Source organism: Vicugna pacos, chromosome 3 (genome assembly GCF_048564905.1).
Source record: "Vicugna pacos chromosome 3, VicPac4, whole genome shotgun sequence".
Classification (NCBI taxonomy): domain Eukaryota; kingdom Metazoa; phylum Chordata; class Mammalia; order Artiodactyla; family Camelidae; genus Vicugna; species Vicugna pacos.
The window spans coordinates 117,364,668-117,387,680 of record NC_132989.1 but is presented as its reverse complement, the minus strand read 5'-3'; the positions used below and the strand labels follow the sequence as shown (position 1 = coordinate 117,387,680).

At 46.6% G+C, this 23,013-nt stretch overlaps 1 long non-coding RNA gene across 2 annotated transcripts; it reads left to right on the top strand.

The window, feature by feature from the left end:
- Window positions 1-8,447: 8,447 nt before the first annotated feature.
- On the top strand, window positions 8,448-20,245 carry LOC140695725 (uncharacterized). Of its 2 annotated transcripts, XR_012071570.1 has the most exons (4): window positions 8,448-9,067; window positions 10,132-10,363; window positions 11,673-11,816; window positions 20,087-20,245. It is a non-coding gene; the product is annotated as an uncharacterized lncRNA (long non-coding RNA). The 2 variants fall into 2 exon arrangements; XR_012071569.1 differs by lacking the exon at window positions 20,087-20,245 and having other exon boundaries at window positions 11,673-11,858.
- Window positions 20,246-23,013: the final 2,768 nt, after the last annotated feature.

The following is a 23,013-nucleotide window of genomic DNA, read 5'->3' as shown; positions in this document are numbered from 1 at the left end:
CCATACAGCGTTACCTACATATGAAAGCTGACAAAAATGAAGAAAAACATGTCGCTTTTCTATCAGTCATTGGCTCAGGTTCAAAGGGTGACTATTAATCCCTTCTTATATCATTTCAGGTTATTGTAGTTTCATTTGTTTCCTGAAATATCCACTCTTTCCTCATCCTCATCTCTTTCTTTGTGGATAACTAGGTGTCACTCTGGAACTGAGTCCGTCTCCTCGCCTGGGAGTGACATACACAACTGTCTATCACTATCTCTGTTCTTTGCAAAATTAGGTTTGGTTTAAACAGGATTGATGTGTGTTTCTCCTTCATGAAAGAGGAGTCTGGGCAGGTGGGGGGGGGACCAGGAGCTGCACCGAATTTCAGAGGCTCCTGCCATCTGACTGCAGCTCATCCTTGGACATGGCACACAGCATTGCCTCAGTGTCCAAGATCATCACTGGAGCTCCAGCCATTGCATCCACATTCCAACCAACAGAAAGGGGGCTGGGAGGAGCACACCCTTCCTAGAGGACACTCCCTGGATCAAGGCCATGCCTCCTGTGCTGACATTCTGCCAGCCAGAGCTGCTCTCCTGACCTTGCCAAGCTTCAGATAAGACTGGGAAACGTAGTGGTGGCCACACGCCCAAATGGGAATTAAAAATTGGCATCCTATTACTCACGAAGAAGAAAAGACAATTTCAGCCACATGTGTTCTTCTTACAACAAGAAAAGAATATTCAAGGGATCACAGAGGTGATGTTGATCACGGGATTCAAGTTTCTTTTATGTTTCTGAGTCCCTAGAGCGAGGACTGGGTACCTGTTTCCTATCCTTCTGACACCTGAGCTATCTCTAAGAATGCCATGCTTAGCGTGCATTGAAATCTCCCTTCTCCTGCGGGGGCTTCATCCAAGTGCATTGTGAAAGTGCAACTAAGACTTCTGCCCAAAGGAGCAGTGTTATCCCCGAATGGATTAAGCTGTCTAGCCGCCCCTTACGAATCTCCTTTGGAAACAAGCTTCTCGACAAGTTCATGAGAAAAACCAGAATCAAAAGCCCACACCTTCACATCCCAGGTCCTCCTCAGCCCTGGGGACCCCCGGGAGCTGACGGGGTCACACGCTGCCTGCTGTACGATGCAGTGAGCGGGGTGACCGCCTGCGCGGCAGGCAGGGGTGCTGGGATGCTGAAGATGGCTTCCTTGCACTTACCGCTTCTGACCGTCACCACTGACAGGTGTGTGTCAAGGGCTGCACATCTTGTGGATTATTTTTTTTTCTTGAGACTCTGAAAATAGACTTCTTACCCCAGCCTCATTTTATAGATGAGGAAATTGAAGCTGAGAGATAGTAAGTGACATGCCCCAGGCCATGCGGGTTGTAAGCCAGGGAGCTTGGGCAAGGTGACCCAAGAGTCGCAGTCCTACCCCCATTCTAGGCACAGTCCCTTGCAGTGCATGGTACCGCGAGGTGGGGCCTCGCACTATCTTTGAAATGTAGTTAAGCTAAAATACGTTTTTCAAATTGAAGTACAGTCAGTTACAATGCGTCTCTCTCTAGTAGACAGCACAATATCCCAGTCGTGGATATACATATATATTCATTTCATATTTTTCCATTACATTTTATTACAAGATATTGAGCTAATATATATAAAAATAGATTTAAAATGCATTTTTAAATAAGACGGCAGCAAGTGCTGCGGACTGTGCAAAATTCCCTAGAGACCTGGTCCAGCCGATTTATTGTGGCTTCTGACCAAATTCAGTTGCCGCTTTTCATTAGTATGGTTTTAAAGTGAATGATGCATTTGTCAATATGACCATTACGTGCCTAGCTTCTCATCCACCATCTCCCAGAGACAGATTTTTATGTTGAGAGTTTCAGCACTCACAAGTTTGTTTTTTTTTTTTTGGAGTTTTATTGACATATAATTGACATTTATCACTGTATAAATTTGAGCTGTGCAGCATAATGGTTTGACTTACATACACTGTGAAATGATATCACAGTAAATTCAGTTAGCATCCATCATCTCATAGATACAAAAGAAAGGAACGTCAAAAAAAAGTGTTGTCTTGTGATGAGATCTCAGGATTTACCCTCTTAACAACTTCAGTCTATATCATATAGCGGTGTCAACAACACCATCATGCTGTGGACTGCATCCCTAATGTTAATTCACCTTGCAGCTGGAGTTGGTACTTTTCAACTGTCTTTCTTGGAGAAGTCTTTACATATATATGCTAAAGTTTCCTTGATGTATAGTTTTCCAAACTAATTTTATTAAGATTTCTACATATTTTCAATAGAATTCTACATAATTTCTACAGAATATAATCATCAAAGAACACAATAAATGAAGTGTAATGATAATTAATGGCCTTTGTCAGTTTGAATATGAAGATACCACTATCCTTATTGTTCTGATTTAAATTTCAACTTTTTCACGTCATAGACGTTGCCGATGGCTCCCAGCTGAGTTAGGTGTTGTTTCTCTAGGCTAGAACAATACTCTAATGTGTTGTCTACCTTAGAAAATGTTCTTTTTACACTTGAGAAGCGTGTACTCGAGAAGAACATGTGTTCTGCTGCTGCTGGGTGGAATGCTCTGTGTATATATGTGTAAACACGTACAGTTGATTTTGTCCATGGTGTTGTTCAAGTCCTCTGTTTGATTACTGGTCTTCTGTCTGGATGTTCCATCCGTTATTGAAATGGGCTGTTGAAGAGTCCTGCTGTGGCCAAATTGCTTTTTCCCCTTCAGTTCTGTCCGCATTTGCTCATTTACCTGGGTGCTCTGACGATGAATGCAGACACAGTTATAATTGTTACAGATTTCTGACGAATTGACACTTTTATTGTTATACGATGTCCTTCTTTGTCTCCTGTGACAGGTTTTGGCTTGAAGACTATTTTCTCAAGTCTGTGTCGCCTGACGTAAGCATAGCAATCCCTGCTCTCTTTTGGTTACTGTTTTCATGGAAGATCTCTTTCCATCCCCTCACTTAGAGCCCATGTGTGTCCTTAAATCCAAAGTGAGTCTCTTGCAGAAGGCCTGCATTGGGACCATTTTCCCTCTTTTGATTGGGAAGTTGAATCCTCACGTGTGTCTTTTGTTGTGAGTGACATTAACTGATGCCTGTGATTTCCTGCTCATGGCACTGGGACCTGGGTCTGAGGGCTGCCCCCAGGCCAGCACGGCCCTCGGTGCTGTGAGTCATCTTGTTTGGCTAAAAGCTCTCAAAACCCACTTCTTCCTGAAAGCGCCGTTGAGCCCTGGGCTGAGGACAGCAGTGCGTGAGATTCCCTGCCCTCTCCCTCTCTTCCTTCCTCCCATTCCTACACGAACTCCACCAACTCTCCTGCTGCCCTTTTTTTTCCCATTACTGATAAGGTCTGAGCTACACTTCTAGGGAAATGGTGATATAAAAATCTGTGGTAGACCTGGAGAACATGGTAATTATCAATAGCATCACACTAAATCACTTCATAGTTTGTGGCATGGTGCAGTCTAACCCATATCATCTTGTGGTTTTCACAATCAGCAGAGTAAAACAGCAAAAAAGGGGCTTGTTCTCATGTGCAGGTTAGGATATTGGTCCAGAGCAATTGTATGATTCACGCTACTGCCTTTAGCTATCAGTTCAGAGCTGCTAACTCACACCAGTCTTATCTTTACCCTATGGTTCACTCCATACATGACACAGCACTTTAGCTCATGAACCTGACCTTCACCTCACTTTATCAGCTTGTCAGTTACTCAGTGGGGCCCCACGAGGAAGTGGAAATATTTTCCCAAATGCTACTGATAGTGTTTTTTTGACTGAATGAAAGTGATGAGTCCTTGAAGGTTTAATGACTGGAGGAGCAAATTCCAATTAAAATTATAAACGGTCTACATAAAGCCTGCATGAAGTTCTATAGAAACTCTTCACTGGTGGTTCCTGCCAGACCTGTGTGTGTTAGGAGTTAGACAGTGGGGTTTGGGAGTCCCAGACGCTGGGTTGACAATTCCCAAAAACCCAGATTTTGTTCCCTACCTAAGTCTTGAGCAAGGTGTATCAGTGAATAATTGATATCCAGACAGTGGGCTATTGTTCAGGAATTTAAATGAATAAAATAGATATACAAGTGTGAATGTAGACTGTGTCAATAATAAAAAGTTGAGAGGTTAAGAGAAAAATGGTGGGCCTTGAATTCACTTGATGTAACAAATGAATGATGCAAGGTCTTCATTTTGTCAATCAGGGCATCTCAGAGGGTGAAACTCCTTAACGAAGACGTAAAACACAGTGGACACTGAGGGCCAGCTGACATCACAGAGACATTCTAGACAGGCTAACACTCCGATCTATAACACCCCACAGAGCAGATGTGGAAATCAAAAGAGTGACAAGTATTCCCCATAAAGGACAGAGAGATTTACACTATTACGAACAGTGATTCTTGTTCTAGAGTGATCCACTAAGTCCCATGCCCGTCGCAGATGGCGGGGTGACCAGGACTAGGGTTGTGTGGAAAGCCGCATGAGTCCGGGGTGGGGGGAGTCCTGTCCCGGCGCCTGAGGAAGTCTGCTTGGTGGGGCCCCCATGGAAAGCCTGGGGTGCTTCAGGCACACCCCACCGCCTGTGGGTCCCTTCACTGGCCCTCTCAGTGCTGCATCTGACGCCACTTGTCACCATGCCACCTGGGGTGACACTGGGATTCCACGAGCCCTGGGGCCTCCCAGCCCTGGGGACATGCCAACTCCGTGGGTTCAGGTCACGCAGACTGTGCTCATGTTGAGAAGAATCCTCTGGACAGCAAGCACATTGTTTCTGTTCTTTCCAGCATGAGTATCTTCTAAAGGGCCCCTTTGGTGGCTACAACCTCCAAAACCCTTGAAATGTGAACCAGCCTCCAGCTCTGACCTCCCTCAGTCCTGGGCTTAAGTGCGTGGATGTATGTGTGTACGTGCCTTCCCTTTGACGTACTTTCTGCCCCCTTTTCCAAGAAATTCTCCATAAAATCCTCACTCTATGTACATCAAGAATTCTTAATGGATGGATTGTTGAGCCAAATTGTGTTCTTTTACTTTTATTATTTTGCATTTCTTTTCCATATTAAAAAAATGCCCCCAAATGATGCTGCAATTCATTCATCAAAGAGGGGCAGAAAACCCGGATTCAGGTGTCCAGTAGCCACATGCCAACATGAACTAAAAGCCCCATTTTCCTGGAGCGATCCGGGCAGAGCACTGACTGACCTCACAGATCTGTCAGCCCAGGTGCTTGCTGGCCTCTTACGTGGGATCACGTACCTCAGAGACATCTTCCTGACAGTTGAGTCTTGAACACATACACACACACACACACACACAAAGATTCCTGCTTCCAAAGGAAATGTCTCCATCACGTGACTTAGATTTACTTGTAGGTAAATTGGATTTTTAAAGATCACGCTAAATCTTCTCTCCGACTGGAACCTGCTTTGGAAAACTGAGTGGTCACCCTCCTTAAAACACACGATTCTTCAAGTTCTACTTGTAAAGAATGTTCCAGTTTCCACACCTTCTAGGCAAGGATCATATACTTGCTGCATCTCCTTGAGTAGCTAATCTGGAGAGGAAGAAAGGAAACGGAACCCAAGACCACCAGTTTTAGTATTTGCTCTCCATTTTCCTGTAAAAACATGAGCACGTCGTGTGGTCTGTCTGAACCTCGATGTGTGTATGAAGCTGGTAAAGCAGCTCCCTCGCCCTCCCTGCCTGGCTGGCGTCAGACATGGCAGAGCCCCCGTGAGCTGTTCACAGTTGAATCTCGGCATTTTAGCTTGGGTTTCCCCAGTAAACAGACTATAAGACAAGAGTTCAAATGCAAATGGTTTACTTGTGAGCAGATCAAGGGAAAACCAGCAGACAAGTGTTTCAGGAATAGAGCAAAAGGACGCAGGAGATGCTTGAGCCGCAGTTACCAGTGGGGCCATGAAGCTTATCCCAGGGAGAATTCTGGGAGTTAGAGAGCACAGAATTCCGAGTTTGCACACCCTGTCAGAGAAGGTTGGGGACTGGGCTGTCTACCCACCAGCTCTACCCATCCCTGCACAGGGATGTCCTTCAACACGGCTATTGGCCACCTTCTTGGCGTCACCCTTCACATTTCACCCAGGATGTTGGATGCACTTGAACCCCACACGTCAGCTTTGCTCTTACTGCTCCCATTTGCTAGACACACAACCTCAAATCTTTATCATTTTAGTCCAGATCAAGCACTTTGAATATGCTGTCCTGACAATTAATAGTTTACATTTTTTATATAAAGGCTTTAAAATGTGCTGTCACACAAACCAAGATTCAAAACACGTAACAGTCATGTACCCTGGTTGAAAATATAAAAGATTCAAAAAACAAATAATTGACAGATAATAAATGAGGTAAATCTCAAAGTTCTTACATGTAAGAGTATGAAACTGAAGAGAAAAACACATAAGGTGAAAGGGAATTAATCAAGTTCTTTCAGTTTCTAGCAGTATCACTATCATTTACTGCCTTGGCCTTGGCTCTGAGTGGGAAGCAATAATAAAAAGTTTCCATGGCACTCCCTCTTTGCTGTGCAGTTTGGAGGTGAGAGTTCACACTGCCTCCACAGACTGATAAACCACAAGCCATTTACTTAGTCTCTAGGTGCCTGGATGAAGCAAATGCAAATCTTTGTTATTAAATTGCATTCCTCTGCAATTTAATAACAAACCTCAAAGCAATTTTACAGATGAAATTCCAAGGAATGATAGTGTGCAATGAAAAAAATAGCTACACTTGTGAGTAAACAAGTCACTGTAATTAAATATCAGCAGGAATAACAATCTATGGAATTGACCTGTACAGATTAGAGTTTCGAGAATTATTAGGTTTAGTATATAAAACAAATATTTCACATGTACTTTAAAACAGAATGCATACATTTGAGAGTATGCTGAAGGGAAAACAAATCAACAGTATTTCCTCAGACAGATTTGTAAAATTAGAAATACAATGAATGGGTTAAACAAATGAGTAGATACAGGTGAAGAGAGAATTAACCATTATCTTGTTACCCTCCTCCTTGCAGTGAACTGGAAGAGAAATCTTTAGAGACACAAAGAGATGCAAAATGTGTGAGGGGTGAAGAGACATGTAGAACAGAGAATAGACACATTCAATGCTGAGCAGTAATTCCAGAGAACTAAGGAGCGGTAAGGAAAGAAGAAATATTCAAAGATAAAATTGCTGAGAATTTTCCAGAATTGATTTATTTAATTGTTCAGAGTCCAGGAACTTTATCTTGAACAGGATTTAAAAAAAAATTACATCTTAATTACAATAAAAGAAGCCAGAAGCCACTGGAAAATCAGCTTTAAAGTTTTTTTTAAAAAGCCTATCAGGCTGGAATTCTATCCCCAGTGAAACTGTGTTCCAAGCATGAGAGTAAAATGAAAGCATATTTAGACAAAGAAAAACAGGAAGTGTACTACTACCAAATTTTCACTAAGGGAAATAACTTTCTTTGGGAAACAGAAACATTAATCCACAAGGAAGATTCGAGATGCAGGAAAAAATGAGGAGGAAGAACAGATAAACATGGTGTAACACGAATTCTACCTTAACCATTTGAAACAATAGCAATACTCTCTAATGCTGAGATTGAACAATCAAGATAAAACTAAAATTCAGGACAAAAAAGGCAAATACGAGGGATTGTTTAGAGTTAAGGCATTCTAAAATCGTAATGTTCAGGAGGATAGTTAAGACATGTATTAACTTTAGGCTTTCTTAAATATTTCCGCTGTCCTAAGGTAAGGATTAGCAGGCTGGAAACAAAATTTCTAACTACTAAACTTTCTACCAAAAAAACAAAATAAAGAGAAAATAATTCTCAATAAATCCCAAAGAAGAGGAAAAAAATGTAATTCAAGTTTTTAAAGTTAAAGTAGTAAATCTATGTACGTGAAACTAAGAGGCAAAACAAACAAGGAGATTTTTAGGAATGTCGATGCAATAGAAGATGTTTAAATCACAGCAGTGAAACAACATAACGATTAAGGTAAGTTTCAATACTCTGGTGCGATCATTTGGAAAAGAGTTAAGCATCCCCTTACTATATAATCCAACAATTCCACTTACAGTATTTACCCAGATAATTAAAGCATGTAGCCACACGAAAGCTTCTGGCAATTTTATGTAAAACAGTCAAAAATTGGAATCAACTCAACATTTAACTGCAGGTGGATCAATAAATAAATCTACCTATTCAGCAGAATACTACTCAGCAACAAAAATGCAGGAACCATTGGCGCACAGCAACATCAATGAATCTTGAGATAATCATGCTGAGTAAAGAAGCCAGAAATGTTTCAGGAGTCCTTTGGGGGACGCAGCATGAGGGCGGGGACATGCCCAGCCTCTTGACAGCAAAGAGAAGGACATTATGACAGTAGCGTAGGCGTGTGAGGGACTCAGCAGATCCTCCTTACAGGACGTGAGAACTGAGTGTGTTGCTGACACAAGGAGTGGAGTCAGGGCAGAGGAAGATGTGGGAGACCCAAAGAGAACTCAGATGCTTGATGGAGCGAGGAGCCGGAGGAAGCTGGTAGAGGAAGGGGACTGGCTTCCACAGCACCAGCGGTGGAAATGACATTGGCAAAGAGGAGGTTTGCTTGTCCTTCCAAGACCGGAGCTCACGGGGGGAGCGTGAAGCCAGTGACACCTCCAGCAATGCCTCCCCCTGCTCCATCTCTGACGCGGGAGTGTGCCCTGAAGTGCCCCTGCACAGAGACCTTCACACCAAGGTTCACGGTGCCCATCAGGAAAGCGAGAGGACCACCCCGGGAGCCGGGCTGCTGAACCAACCCAGCCCCCTGGCCTCATCAGTCCTGTGTTCTGGACAGTTCTGCTGCAGGCTGCTGCTGCCCTTATTCCTTAGATCTGGCCTCAGAGAGAAAAGCTGAAAGACGTCTCTCTGGATTAGGTCCCAAATCAGAGCAGGGATCACCACTTTCCAAAAGCAGTTTGCTGTCAAAGCTCAGTGTTAAAACTGTCTGGCCAGCTTTCCGCCTCACTTGTAAGTATTAATGAGTGTTTTGCATTTATTTTGCTTTGAAGTTGTTAAATGGAGATAGATCATTAGATTAACACATGCTGTACAAATAGTCCCCCATCCTCCAAGTCCCCCACGGAGGAGAAGAGGCGTCTGCAAATCTAATTTGAAAGATCAGCTTGAAGTGAAGCAGTGGCAAACTTCCCGGAGGCTGGCCGCTTTCTGGGTCCCTGACTCTGCGTTTGTGTCCTGAAATCATCTCAGCTGTGTGAGCCCCGCCACCAAGCTCAGGCCAACCCCAGACACCCAAATGGGAGTGTATTCAGTAGGCGCTCATACTTACACTCACACCTGTGAAACAAATGTGCATTTCATGTGCAATCTATTCAATCAGAAAAGCCCCATGTGCTTGGACTGCAATCAAGTTATTATCAGTTTTCCTACGAGGTTCTAAAAAGGAGGACGTGGAAATAAATACCAGGTGAAGGAAAAAGTAGGAGTTATCCACAGAGAATTTATCCGTCACCTCAAAAGTGGAAGGAAAAGGACCCCAGCTCTTGTCTTACCCAGAAGATAAGGATTCAAATGGGAGATAGAGCGCTGTGTAGCAAGAGATTCTGAAGGATTTATTAGCGAAGGGGAAGCACGGGAGGCGGGCGGACCCAAGGGCAGAGAGCAATGGTCTGCTTGGCCCCTCTCTTATACCCTCACCTAGGGGTGGTCTCCTGGTTGATTGACGGCTCTTGTCTCTGGAGCGCTTAGTCATGCTCGCCCACTTTTACACATGTCCTTACCCATGATGCGCACAGGAAAACCCACGGGGGGACCTAAACTGCGATGCTGATTATGTTACAATGAGCACTGGGTCACGTCCGGTTAGGTCCTTGTCGCTACCACGCAGCCATGACTACTGGGTTCTAACTGGTTTCTTGCTGGCACTCATTGAGAGGAAGTAAAGCCCCTTTACGTGGGCATAACGCCATCTTCCAGACCCTCCTCCCTCTCCTCCGCCTCATCTGCCCCCACTTATCTAACTACCTTACACTTCAGCTCTTTAATGAATCACTAATACTTTGGCATTTTGTGAGGTTTTCTTTAGAGAGTCAATGCAACAGATTATCACTAATAGATGACCTACAGGTCAAATGGTGAGCCTTGCGGACAAGCATGCATGTTCTGCTGAATTTTGTTAATCGGTCCCCCATGCCTGAGACACTTTATAACCCTCCTCATCTCTGCTGCTCGCTCCTGTCTGCCACACCCCAAGGAAGACGTCTGCAGCGCTGTCTTCTGGTGAACAAATATCACTGAGCATTTGCAGTAAGTATTTAACACTAGTAGATGTTGCAAAAGATACAAAACTGAACTAAGGAAAGAGTAAATAATGTGAAACTCCTATTTAATAGTCAAGGGCCAACCAGTCAATTCCAGCTGGTCATTTTGTGGTTTTAACAATTCAGGATAAAGAAACCCTTCATCACGGTTATCCTCAGATTTCTGGGTGGCTTGGGAAACGAGTGTCATTCCTTCAAACATGCTACATTCATGAGCCGACTTCTGTCTGGCAATGCTCCACACTGAAAAATGACACCAAACTCACAATGACTTTAATTAGACTCTTCAAAATGGAGTTAATTTTTTTTTTTAATTTTTTTGCGGGGAGTAGGGGTAGGTAATAAGATTTATTTATTCATTTTTTTTTAAGTGGCGGTACTGGGGATTGACCCAGGACCTTATGCATGCTAAGCACGCACTCTACCACTGAGCTATACCCTCCCCCCCTATTTAAAAAATGATGTTCTCAGAGAAGTCTGAAATTTATTGACTTACGCCAAATAATTAAATTAAAGGAACCACATTCAAGCTCAAAGGCTACAGTACAACAATAATCTGGGGTCAATGTGAATTTCAATTTTGGAAACTACTTTATTACATATATTCACTGAACAATGTGAAGTCCTTTTTACTCTAGAAACAAAAATAAAATTTTAAGACAGCTGTGAGCTTGGTACTAAACACAAAAAAGTCATTCAGAAGGCAGAATTTGTACAGCAGAGCCTCCCATACGGGATAGTTATAAACCCAGGGACAGGGGCACGGATCACTCTATGAGTGTCATATCTGTTGAAAAGGGTACAGGCACCGTTGGAGGGGACACAGAAGATGAGGGGCCACCATGCTCTAGATTTAACCCACTTGACAGGCTGGGCAAATGGGAGCAGAAGCAGGTTACAAAATTCTAGGAAAGGCCTATTGAAACAGACCATGTCCTAGTCTGTAAGAGCTCCATCCTTACCAACAGACCGCAGCTCAGCCCTACTGCCGAGTTAAGGAAATTCTATAATTGCATGCTGACTCTGCAAATTCTTGAAAGTGGAAGGACCAGCCACCACAGGGCCAGGCTCTTGAGAAGAAAGGCATTTCCACAGATCATGTTTTCACAACCTCTTTTTCCTGCACCAAAAGGCATGTCATGTCCCAATGGGTGTCCTTGGGAACATTTCTTCCTCAAGTATGTGCTGTGGGAAATTGACAGAGATCAGAAATAGGAGATAAGACGGAAAAGGAAAAAAAGTCAGCGAGCTGACAAATGGTACACTCCTCCACCATGTCTTTTAATACTCCACAGATACGGAAGAATGTTCCAGAAAAAAAAAAATCCAGAGGGTCTGTATAGACAACCAGGGAAAGAATGGGCCCCACCAAGCATTTCCTGGCTCAGGCCCCGCCGGTCAGAGAACAGGGCTCTCTCCATCCACTCCTACCCCTGGGGGTGAGTACCCGGGGGGGACATCTGGAGGTGTCCTGGGGTCGTGTCTCCACCACCCACTTGTCAGCTGCGTCTCTGTGCAGCACATTTAAAATGAACAGAGATAACTGAGATGCACAGAAGAAACGTGCCTTTCTTTCTGCTCTGAGTCTGTGTTCACCTTGCGCACAAGCTCTTGTTTTCCTTAGTTAATAGCAAGGACCACAGAAAAGTCACACACAAGCAGGATGAATTCTCGGGTCGCAGACATCAGAGAGCACAGCCCACAGGCTCCCGACCTCCTGTGAGCCCTGGGCTGGGGGCTGCCGTGGGGACTCCAGGAGACGGAAGCTCACCTGCAGACCGGGTCCACCTGGACTTCGGCACATCGGGGAGTTTGCCAGACGGCCCTGGTCTGCTGTGTCACCTGTGCAGGTGCACTTGGTGAGGGCACTTAATCTCGCTGGCCTTCCACTTCCAAGATCAGTTCTAGAAACTTGACTGTTCATTCAAGCCCGAGTGTCTGGGCTGCTGTGGCCTTTCCCCTCTCATACTGTGAAGAGTGGGGCGTGTATTTAGACTCACTCAGCGGGTGAACCATGAGCTGCCTTCTAGGCTAGATCGTGTCCCTCCTGTTTCCTGAACTTGACCCCTCATAGTGTCCACAGCCTCTGAGCCACTCCCTTACCTGCCTCCCAGGACATTCCAGAGACAAGGCAGCTCCCCCACCTCCAAGCTGGTGCAAAGTGAGTATAGGGTGGTTTAAGGCCGTGTCTCCTGTGGCCCGTGGACAGGCTTGTGTCAGAGGACACACTGCAGTCCTGGAAGGCGGGGTCAGGCAGTGGGCGGGGCCAAGTTCCATGGCTGATAGAAGGAGGCTGACACAGGTGCTGAGTGGAGAGCCAGACTGGGGAGAAGGGGCGTCAGGGGAGGGTGTCCTGGAGATCCTGCTGGGCCACCTGGCGCCACTCCTGAGGGTGCTCAGAGGTCGGGCCACACTTGCCCCGAGGACGCAGCTGGGACGAAGCCCCTGCAGAGTGGTGTGCTCTGGGGGCAAGAGTGATGTCATTGACCAGTGATGCAACTGTCAAGAAGACATGTGAAGTCACAGTCTGCTAGGCCCTCCTCCCTCTGGACCCCCTAGTCTGCTCTGTGGGTGGCAGGAGCAGCAGGTGCTCTCCCATCCTGGGTGACCGGGTGGCTACCTGCCTGCTCACTCCAGGCAGCGGTGGTCTACTTACAAAATGCACACACAGTCTGGAAGGCTGTGGGTGGAAGGGCAAATTCAGTCCCCATTCAGGCACCTTTATTACTGGCTATAAATGGAACTTCCTTGATACAGAAAACATTGCAAAACCCATTGTCAAGCGATTTGAAATAGAGACCATGAGAGGACAGGGACATTAAGGGCCCTGGGTCAAGGACAGGCAGGGATTCCTCTGTCTCCTCAAATTCAACAGCATCAGATTACCTGACATCTGGCTCCCTGGGGAGGGCTGGAACGATCCCTGGGACGGAGGAGAGGTGCCTGGGGCTCCGGCAGGCTTGTGAGTACCAGCTGGACCTCACCATCCAGCAGTGATGGTGAGTGGGAGTCAGAGGTCGAAGGGAAGGAAGGAGGGCTGAGGGAGGCCAAGCAGGGGCTGCTTTGGGGGAACCTGACCCGACCAGGGTCAGGGAGGATGGAACAGGCTGAGAGTTAAGGCAAATGATTTAGACTTGAGCCTGGGAGTCCCCAGTCAGAAGCCTGCTGTTCTGATGGTGGTCGTGCGCACAGGCACTGGAGGCCAGCTAAAGGGTCTGGGTGAGACCACAGACACCCTCAGCGCTTAGCTCCTCTCACTGCCCTCGGCTACAAGCTACGGCTGGGTAGCTTTCTCCCTGGTAAAGACAGTCCTCTCTTTTTATGCCTCTCTCTTATTCCAAAGCTTATCACACACACATTTCCTTCACTTTGGAGCAAATTCTAGGACGGACATCCTCCTTTCCATGGGCTTCTAAGGAAACAGGTTAACCTGCACTGGCTGGGAAAGCGTAATCAAGTTTCTGTCCAGATCCTTATGAGCATGACAGGTGGCGGGACTGGCCAGCGTTTCCTGCTGACTGCATCCATGCTGCTGTGGACCCTTTGACTTGGTGCCACGCTGGTGGCTGAATCTAGGGAGGGAGACTTTATTACAGCAGTGCAGACGTATCTTCTTGTAGGACTGTGAGCCCCAGTGTGTTGGCACTTGTATCAGAAACCCCCCATGGTGCTCAGAGCAGGAAGCAGACAACGGAAGGAGGAGAAGTTGGAGTCAGCGTAGGAACAGCCCAACCGCTGCTTCTTCAAAATCGCACAGCATCTCAAAGGGCAGAAACCGCCCCTTCGCGGCTGCCCTCTCCATCGGCCACCCAGCTCTCCTGTCAGCTGTGCCCCGGGCTCCGGTCTTCCGACGGGCCTTTGCTCTTAGCTTCCCCCTGTGTGCGCTCCTCCCCAGGCCCAGAGCCACGGCTGTCTCTCGGCTTTGGCACAGAAACCTTGCTCTATACCCTTATTGGTTAAAGCATCAAAGCGTTTTAAAGATTCCAAAGAGATTACTCCTGGTCCAGCGACATGTGAGGGAATGCACTCTGTGTACTGAGAAGAAGAGGTCAGGTAATGTTGCTCCAGCCGAGACACAGTATATGGGAAGGTCCCAGACGTGAGGACGAGCATGAAAGTCACGTCAAAATACCATCTTCTTCCTGTCAGCCCTCAAGCCAAAGACGGGACAGTCCTCCAGTGGCTGTCACATCACGTATACATTCTTCCAAATTAAAAACCCTCTATAATCATAGAAAAGTATCAACTGCTATATTTACCTTCTCAAACTTCCTTTATAACATTATCTATGTAAAGCAACGCACATACATATTAAGGACAAATATTTACGCATCCACACACATGAAATGTAAATTCTGTGAAAATATTTAAAACATTGAAATTTTCCACTGTGGGGGCCTCGATTTCTTCACAACTATTAAAATAGCTGTTCTTTCACATTTTATTTTACATGAACTGTTCAAAGCTGCATTGATCTGACGTCCACGTGGCCCAGCTCTGAGCACGGGCGTCCCCTTGCCAGGTGCCCCCTGAGGTCCACCAGCCCCTGAAGGGTTAGATCTTTTCCTGGAATCTGATCATCCTTTCTTTCCTTCCAGTCTGTGTCTGCCCCAAGCATGACAAAGAAGAAATCCAAATCATTTAATATGTGGGCAGACTTTGAATAGAAAGGCTTAAATTTGCTTAGTGTTCTAAAACACCATGTTTCAGATTTTCCTCTCTGAGCTAACCGCCGAGCCTATGGATGAGGGAAAAGGCCCCGAGATTAGATGTCCACAGCTAATAAGCGTTCCACCTGGAGGACAGCTTCGCCCATGCCAGCCGCTCTGTCTCTGGGCAGGAAAACAGTGTCATTCTTCCAACAATTTGCATGCGGAAATCTTGTACATTCTGTGTATGACTAGGGCAGAGTTTGGAGTGTTTCAGGACAGGCTGGAAGATAGCAGATCTTCTATTGCTGTCCAGGAGAGCAAGACTCATGGTTTTTTCCTGAGGTTTATTAACGGTAAAAGGAAACCTGAATGATGGTCTGTTCCATCATCCAGTCAACTAACAGGTATCGTACCCTGTGGCGTGCTGGCTACTCTGAGAGGGAGAGATGGGAGGGAGCAAGGCCTTCCAGGGGAAGGTGCTTCATCAACACTGCACCCAGCAAATGCAGGATGAGATACCAGGCAGAGCAAGGGGGCAGAGAACAAAGCCGGATAAACAGGGAGGACGTGAGCAGCTGCTCTGGGAAAGGCGTCTGTGAGCAAACCTTTCAGCGTGAAAGGATGGGAGAATAGGAGGATGGCGTTCCCCCAGACTGAGCAACGGTGCTGTTTCCTACAAAGGGACTCTTCAGTGTCTAAATTCATGCTTCACAGTCAGAATGCCTGTCCCTGCTAAGAGGGACCTGTCAAAGGTTTGAGGCAGATAGAGTCTGAAAAAGCATAACCTGCATTTCCAGCAATTCAATTTGCCTGCATTATTATACACGTAGTTCACTTCCAGGTACCAACTTGTGTTGAAGGAAGCTCTCAGATTTGTATACTTACCGCACTGGGTGTGGCTTAAAGCCTTCAGAGACACTCGGCAAATTCATCAGTTCTCTTGAGGGAGCGGGTAGAGAAAGCCGGGGACTGAGAAGCTTTTATTTGTATTATTAAAAAGTAAAAATTGCGATCTCAAGTTTCCCAGAGATGTGATGGCTTAGTTGTCAGGGATCGGTGGAAACTTTTGCAGTTTAGTGATTTTACAGCCCCATAGCGAATTTTGTTCATAAAAGCAGCCTTAATAATGCCACGATAAACACTCTGGTGTCTGTAAACCAGTAGCATGTGGTTATGATTCGGAATTTTGTCATTTGGGAACTGGAATTTTTTTCATCTCCTGGAGATAGAAGGAGACAGCTGAACACGAATGGCTCAATACGGAGTCATGATGTTAACTTCTTGCCCGTGGCTCGGTTTCCCATTTGAATCTGACCCAGAGCACGAAGGGCAGCACAAACTGGTATTAGCAACATTGTAGACAAGATCCTTTATCTCTGAAAAGCTACCCAGACTTTTCCCAGATACTTTTGCAAAGAGAAAGACTCGGTTCTCTTCCCCTCATAATTTTTGTGATTCGGTTGGGCAGTTTTTGCACTTATCCAAGTATTTACAAATGAGATGTGATATGGAAAAAATGAATCCAATTTGTCACATCAGATTTGCTGGGCAGTTCTTGGTCTCGGGTCTGCAGAAATGCTGAGCTCTGTTCAAGAGATGTAATCTTTATTCTGCAAGGATCAGTGCAACTATTTCCCATGTAAACCAACTGGATTTGGAAGCAACATTTTAAGCGAAGGAAATCTTGATGGTCATACTGAATTCGGTCTTTACTGATGATAACCGCCAACTATTTTTTCCATTTGTTTTATTTTTTTCAAAATAATTTGTGCTTCTTTTCATTTAAATGCAATAAAATCCATTTAAGTTAAAGTGCTGTTGGACTTATCTATCAATTTCTGCACTCCAGGCATTTTTCTAAGTTCTCTATAAATATTAACTTACTCTGTCCTCATGTTGACCTTCTGGAGTAGCTTCTGTTTTTACCACGTCCATTACACAGGTGGGAAAATGAAGTCTCCTAGAAGATAGGCATTCTCCATTTTATTATTTTACCTGACAAATATTTTAATTTAATTTTATATTAATTTAATAATTAACTCAGTAATTCAGTTTTCCTTTGCAGTGCGTGTGTGCATTTAAGAGTACATAATTGAATTTTGCTTCCAAAACAAAATCTAAAACTTTGTTTTATAATAAGCAAGTTTAATCTAGTGTGTACTGATATAATTTTTTTACATCTTCTGTTGTCGCACGCTACGCCTTCTGATTTTCACTTTTCTGTTGCTGTTCTCTGGGCTTTTTTCTGTTTACTCACATCTCTCTAATTCTCTCTTCTCATGAATTCTTGTAATTTTTAACACCAGTATTTACTTCCAACTTTTCAAAAGGATTTTAGCTTAATTCTCTGATATTCAACGTTATGAAGAAAACAGTACATGTCAATACCCTCATCTATAGAAGAGAATGTTTATCAATCTCATTTAGTCAAACATTCACATGCAAATACGCTTCCCTTTTCAATAATGGTCTTTGTTATTTTGCAAGGTCAGCAGCTGCCTGAATTCTCAGTTTACCTATTTCAGTGTTAAACACTACTCAGGTAATATCAGACCTCCAAATAATAAACGCGTAAGTATCTAGATCTTTCCAAAGCTTAAAAAAAACCTGTATTCTTATGAGTTTCCAGGCAACATTGATGACTAAGTGCACGGCCAGACACATCTTGAAAGTACACAAGGACAAAGATACGTGATGGGTCTATGGGATCCAGGCTGAAGAGCCAAGCAGGCTACCAAGAAAATACAACTGAATTTGCCCCCGGGCTTCTCTCCACTGCAGGAGCAAACACCAGATCACAACCAACACGTGTGAAAGGAAAACAAATGCTGTGGTTTGGACATTCTCTTCCAAGTCAACTTTGTCACAACGTGGGGGAACAGAAATACTTTGTCAGATGTGCACTGTTGGCCCGGTGTCCCTCCCAACGACGGTCGCACTTGAGTTCAAATTCTTCCATCGCCTTCCCTGGGGCACTCGCTCCACAATGGCCTCCCATCCTTGTGGTGGTGTCGGGGGACCTAGCGGGGTGCAGGGCTTCTGTGCTGCGACTTTGGATGACTGCCCCCAACCCGCACACACGCGCAGCCACTGCTGTCAGTCTGGTTGGGTGGGTGAGGAACTGTCAGCTGGAAAGAGCCTGAGGGAGGGTCTCAACCCAACAGGAAGGACAAAGGGTGAGCCTGGGTGTGGAAGGAGGAAGTGGAAACAGCCCCTTGTGGACTGACTGCGTGATTAATATTGAAAGATAAAGGGAATTGGGGGAAAATAAGGAACACATTGGAAAAGAAGGAAACTGACTTTTATAAAAGGGGAGCAGGCGAGGAGAGCCATGGGGAGGTGAGATGCCTACTGCAGGTGCCACGCTTGGAGGGGCCCAGACCCGGCACAGAGATGACCAACACCTGCCCACAGGCGACCCTGGGCCCCTGCCTGGATGCGCGGCGCGCCTGGTCCCTACGCCTCCTGTGCTGCTCTCTGGGCCAGTCAAGTAAAATAGGTAAACAGCAAGGACCCACTGTGGAGCACATGAAACTACATCCGATTTCTTGTAATAACTTACAATGGAAAAGAATCTGAAAAGGAAACATATATGTGTTTGCATACAGATAACTGAATCGCTTTGCTGTACACCTGAAACTAACATCGTAATCAACTACTTCAACAAAAAAGTTTTTAAATAAAGAAGGCGAAAAAAAGAAGGTGGCAGACTGATGCTCGCCGCTCTGTGATGAGGAAGCAGCACTCCCAGGGGAGGGGCACCTGGGAGCCTTCAAAGCAGTTTGACAGGGCCTCTTCCTGGCACTTAAATCAAGGAACTTTAAAAAGGCTTGTATATTGTACACCTACTTCATTTCATTGCTCTACTAGTCCTTATTTTATTAAAATATAAAATTCTTATTTGTATTAAAAATGGAGTCTGACACATTTTGGGAGGAAAAAAGAGGCTTGTCACCTCATCTTGTCTGAAAAGCTGAGTTCTGGATGCCAACTGTCTTCTCTGTCCGTGTCTCCTCCAGACTCACAACCCCCAGTGACCGCGCCACAGGCTTTCCTTCATAGCGACGCAGTCCGTCAACTGCGCACGTTCAACAACAAGAAATTCCTGGAAATCAGAGTGTTTCTGAACTGGATCCTCAGGTTCCCCCGCTGTGGGGTCTGCCTGTCCCCCTCTCCCACTGGGCTGAAGGAGGCTCTGGGAGGCACCGCACCCCTGGGCTCCATCCCTCTGCACGGCAGCCCCCCCCAACCTGCCCGCAGCAGAAGCGACACAGGACTGGTGATTTTGGAAGAAGAAACAGGCGCCATCATCCCTTCCCTCCTCCTCCCTCCTGGTAGCTGCCAGCCCCTCAAGGGCAGGTGCCCTTAATTCTGTCTTTCCCAGAGGCAGCACAGAGGTGTGGCACCTTCAAAAGGGGGTGGCCTGGAAGGTCAAAACTTGGGGCAGAGTAAACCCAATGTCTGGGAACACTGAGAATCAAAGTAGGTGTCAGCTGTGGAGCAAGGTGTCCACTCAGAGCGGGTCTGGGCAGGGCTTGGGGCCTGTACTTTAGTGTCTGGTGGATGAGGGCCTTTCAGGCGGGGCAGGTGTCCTGGGGAGTCCTCTCTATCTATTGCACCAGGGCCGACTCACATTTCACTGTGGGAGCAACAAGAGCTGTTAGGCTGCAGGCTCCCTCCTATCCAGACTTCAGGGGACAGCTGCAGCTCGGGGGGCCCTCCCCACAGGTCTGCAGAGTCTGTGAAGGGAGACCTGAGCCTGGGGCGAAGGTGGGAGGTGCTCGGCCCGGAGCAGACCATGGGCACCAGAATGCAGGCACCGGGCAGGGGCCGCGCAGCCAAGCCAGCGTGGCCACGGCAAGGACGCCGTTGTCACTGTGTCTCCATCAGGAAAGACTGGAGGGGAGATTCCAGGAGCCAAACCAGGGAGGTGCCTCCTGGAAGCAGGAGCCAGGAAACCACTGAGAAGCACGGAAGCACATAAGCACCCGAAAGTCTTCATTGGTGATTTTTTTTCCTGTATGAAATTCATTCTGGTGTCTTTTCTTGCTTCCCAGGTTCTCCCAGAACTTTCTAGCCTCTGTCAGGTCATCACACCACGGATATCCCCCTACCCCACCCTCCCTGCTCATTAAGATTTCATTTTTCTAATTGTTTATCGACTCAAGATGGTGAGTGGAGGATGCAAACCGTCAGCTCAACATGATGGGCGTTTCATTAAGGTAAAGGCATTCAATTTAGGAAACAGTCCTAATTTTGAGATAATGTACTTACTGTATTTCATCTAAGGAAGAAGGGAGGCTGGGAACCCCATGTAGGGTTTCTTCTAGAATTTTATTTGCAAATTTTCCCAGCCCATAATATCTGAAACCCTGCCCAGCATTCACGACTGTCTGTCCTAGTCACTGAGGTTCTTCCTTAAAATATCTTGATCCCTCTCTAATTGTCTTCATCTGTGCACACTGCCTAATTTCCAGCTTCTGCCAGTCCTATTTCTTAGCTGAACTTCTCTGTCCATTTTTCCACAACCCCACTGTCACTGTGCTGGTCGAGGCCACCATCATCTCACCTGCTTCCTGGTAAATGAGCCCACATTTGTCTCTCGACAGCCTTGGCATCTACCATTCATTCCCCTGCTCTAACCCTGGGGCACTCTCCTCCAGTTCCTTCAAAAGCGCACCAGGTCCTCCTCATCAGGATGGTCTGCTCAGGGAACTCAGATGAGCAGCCCACAGGAGGAGAGGCGGGCAGTAGACAGCACATGCAAGGTGAGCTCCAGAGGCAGAGATGGAAGTCACCGGCAGTGAACACCGGGAGTAAAAACCTCACTGAGGCGCAGCTCAGCAGCAGAGCAGGGGTGTGCTTACCCAAAGCTCGTTAGAGAGGGGAGTCAGACCCCAGCCAGGAGAACCAACCGAACTTGTCGGCAGACGGTCACAGGCCCCAGTGACAGCTACCGCCCAGGGCACAGGTGCTCCCAGCCGTCTGGCTGCCCACAGAGCTGAGTGCCTGTGTGATGAGAACTCACCACCCCAGCTCTGGCCCAGCCAGCACTGCTCAGACTCCCCCGGGAAGCAGATTGAGGAAGCTTTTTACAAATGCAATGCCCAGGCTTCCTGGGTGCTCGAGGACGGCAGTGGAAGCCCAGGCTCCCTCCCCGAGGAGGCACGGGGCACCGGATGACAGAGCAGAGCCACCTCCCCCACGTGCCTGAGGACCTGGCCCTGCGGCTCCCCCGACCTCCCGGCCCCTCTGCGCAAAGAGCCCTGGTGAGATTCCTCTGAGCTCCTCCAGCGGCCGGATTTGATGGCCGTCTTACTCAGACCTCAGGATGGACCGAGGACCAGGGACGGATGCTCATGTTAGTTTCGACTTGACGTCCCTCCTGGTCCATAGGAAATGTTCTGATGCACACAGACTGTGCTAGCTAGCTGGGGCTGCGGTGATGGGCGGCTTGAACAGCAGAAACGCATGGTCTCACGTCTCATCAACGTATCGTCTGCAGTCCTGGATCAAAGTGTCAACGGGGCTGGTTCCTTCTGAGGCTGTGGGGGACACTCTGTTGCGTGCTCTTTCCCCTGGCTTCTGGGGGTTGTGGACAACCTCTGGCATTCCTTGGCTTGTAGAGACATTGTCCGCTCTCTGCCGTCGTGTGGCCTGGTCCTCTCCCTGTGAGCACGTCCACTCCAGAACCCCCGACAGCACCCAGGAGCACTCCCAGCCCGGCCCAGCAGGCCCGTCCGCACCTCCAGGCAACCAGCCAGCACACAGGCCCACAAACAAGAAGAAATGGTTCTCATTTTAAGTTATGGGGTATTTTCTTGGGCAGCAATAGCTAAGGGATACATCAACTTTCAACATTTATCTACCTGTGTGCTCATTGGAAGAAAATACGTTCTGGACCAGATGACAAAGGGAACAAATGTTGAGTCTAATTAACCAAGGTTTCCAAGTGAAGGGTCTTCTGACACCGGTTACCTTATGAGCAGCTTCCAGCACCGGGTGGGGTGGGGTGGGGGGGTAGGTCAGAGGCCTTGGTGCGGAGGGGTGTTGATTACCAATGATACTAATAACCAACAGTTAATGGACGCTGTGAGTGAGAAGTACTGCCTGCCATGCTGGAGCTGCAAACTCCTGTGTGTCCTGGCTCCCCCCTGCCTCTTAGGAGCCGTCCCTCAGAGCGACCTGAGAGGCTGTCATCCCACACTTAAGTCCTCAGAAATGTCCACTGGATAACTTTTAGGTTGTGCATTTTTTTCAGTTGACGATACTAATGATTGTAATACATCTACCATAATAAATATTACTTTAACACTAAATTATTAATATTTTATATAATGATATAAAATTTTTTTTGGAGCTAAATCTCTGTGTGTTTAACCATAAGGGGAAAGGAGCTTATAAAAGTCACACTTTGAATTCAAGAATCCAGTGTGGTCTGCCCTCCTTGGTTCCCAGCCTTTCTTCTTTCTTTTTCTAAAAAGAGTGAAGTCGCAAAGAGGAGAGATCCAGATTCTAGAGTGTAGCCAGAACAGAACCAGCACCACAGTCAGTGAGCTGAGCTGTCTGGGTTGGTTTAGGGCTGAAGGACACCAGGGCCCGCAGATCAAGGCCGTGGAACCCTGTTGGCCCCGGGAGCTGAGATGTTCAGTTTCAGCCAGGACCCTCTGGGATCTTGAGGAAACCAAGGGAATGTGTCATGCCTGGCCAACAATTTTGAAAGAACTTTCTTCCAGGTTCGCCTGATCCCTCAAGCTGTACTAAGGCAGGCTTCACCACAGGTTCTAATGTCACATAATCCACAAGACACATTGTCCAGTCCTAACCTTTCCCTTTGGGAATTCAAAGTTCCCTGCATCAAAAAAAATTTTTTTCTTGTTTCTTTATATGGTGTTTCACACTGCAGAGGTACTCTTTCTACTTTTAAGCAGATAAACCCCCTGTTGGAAACTGGGGCCTGGCCCAGTCTGACCTCATGGGTCAA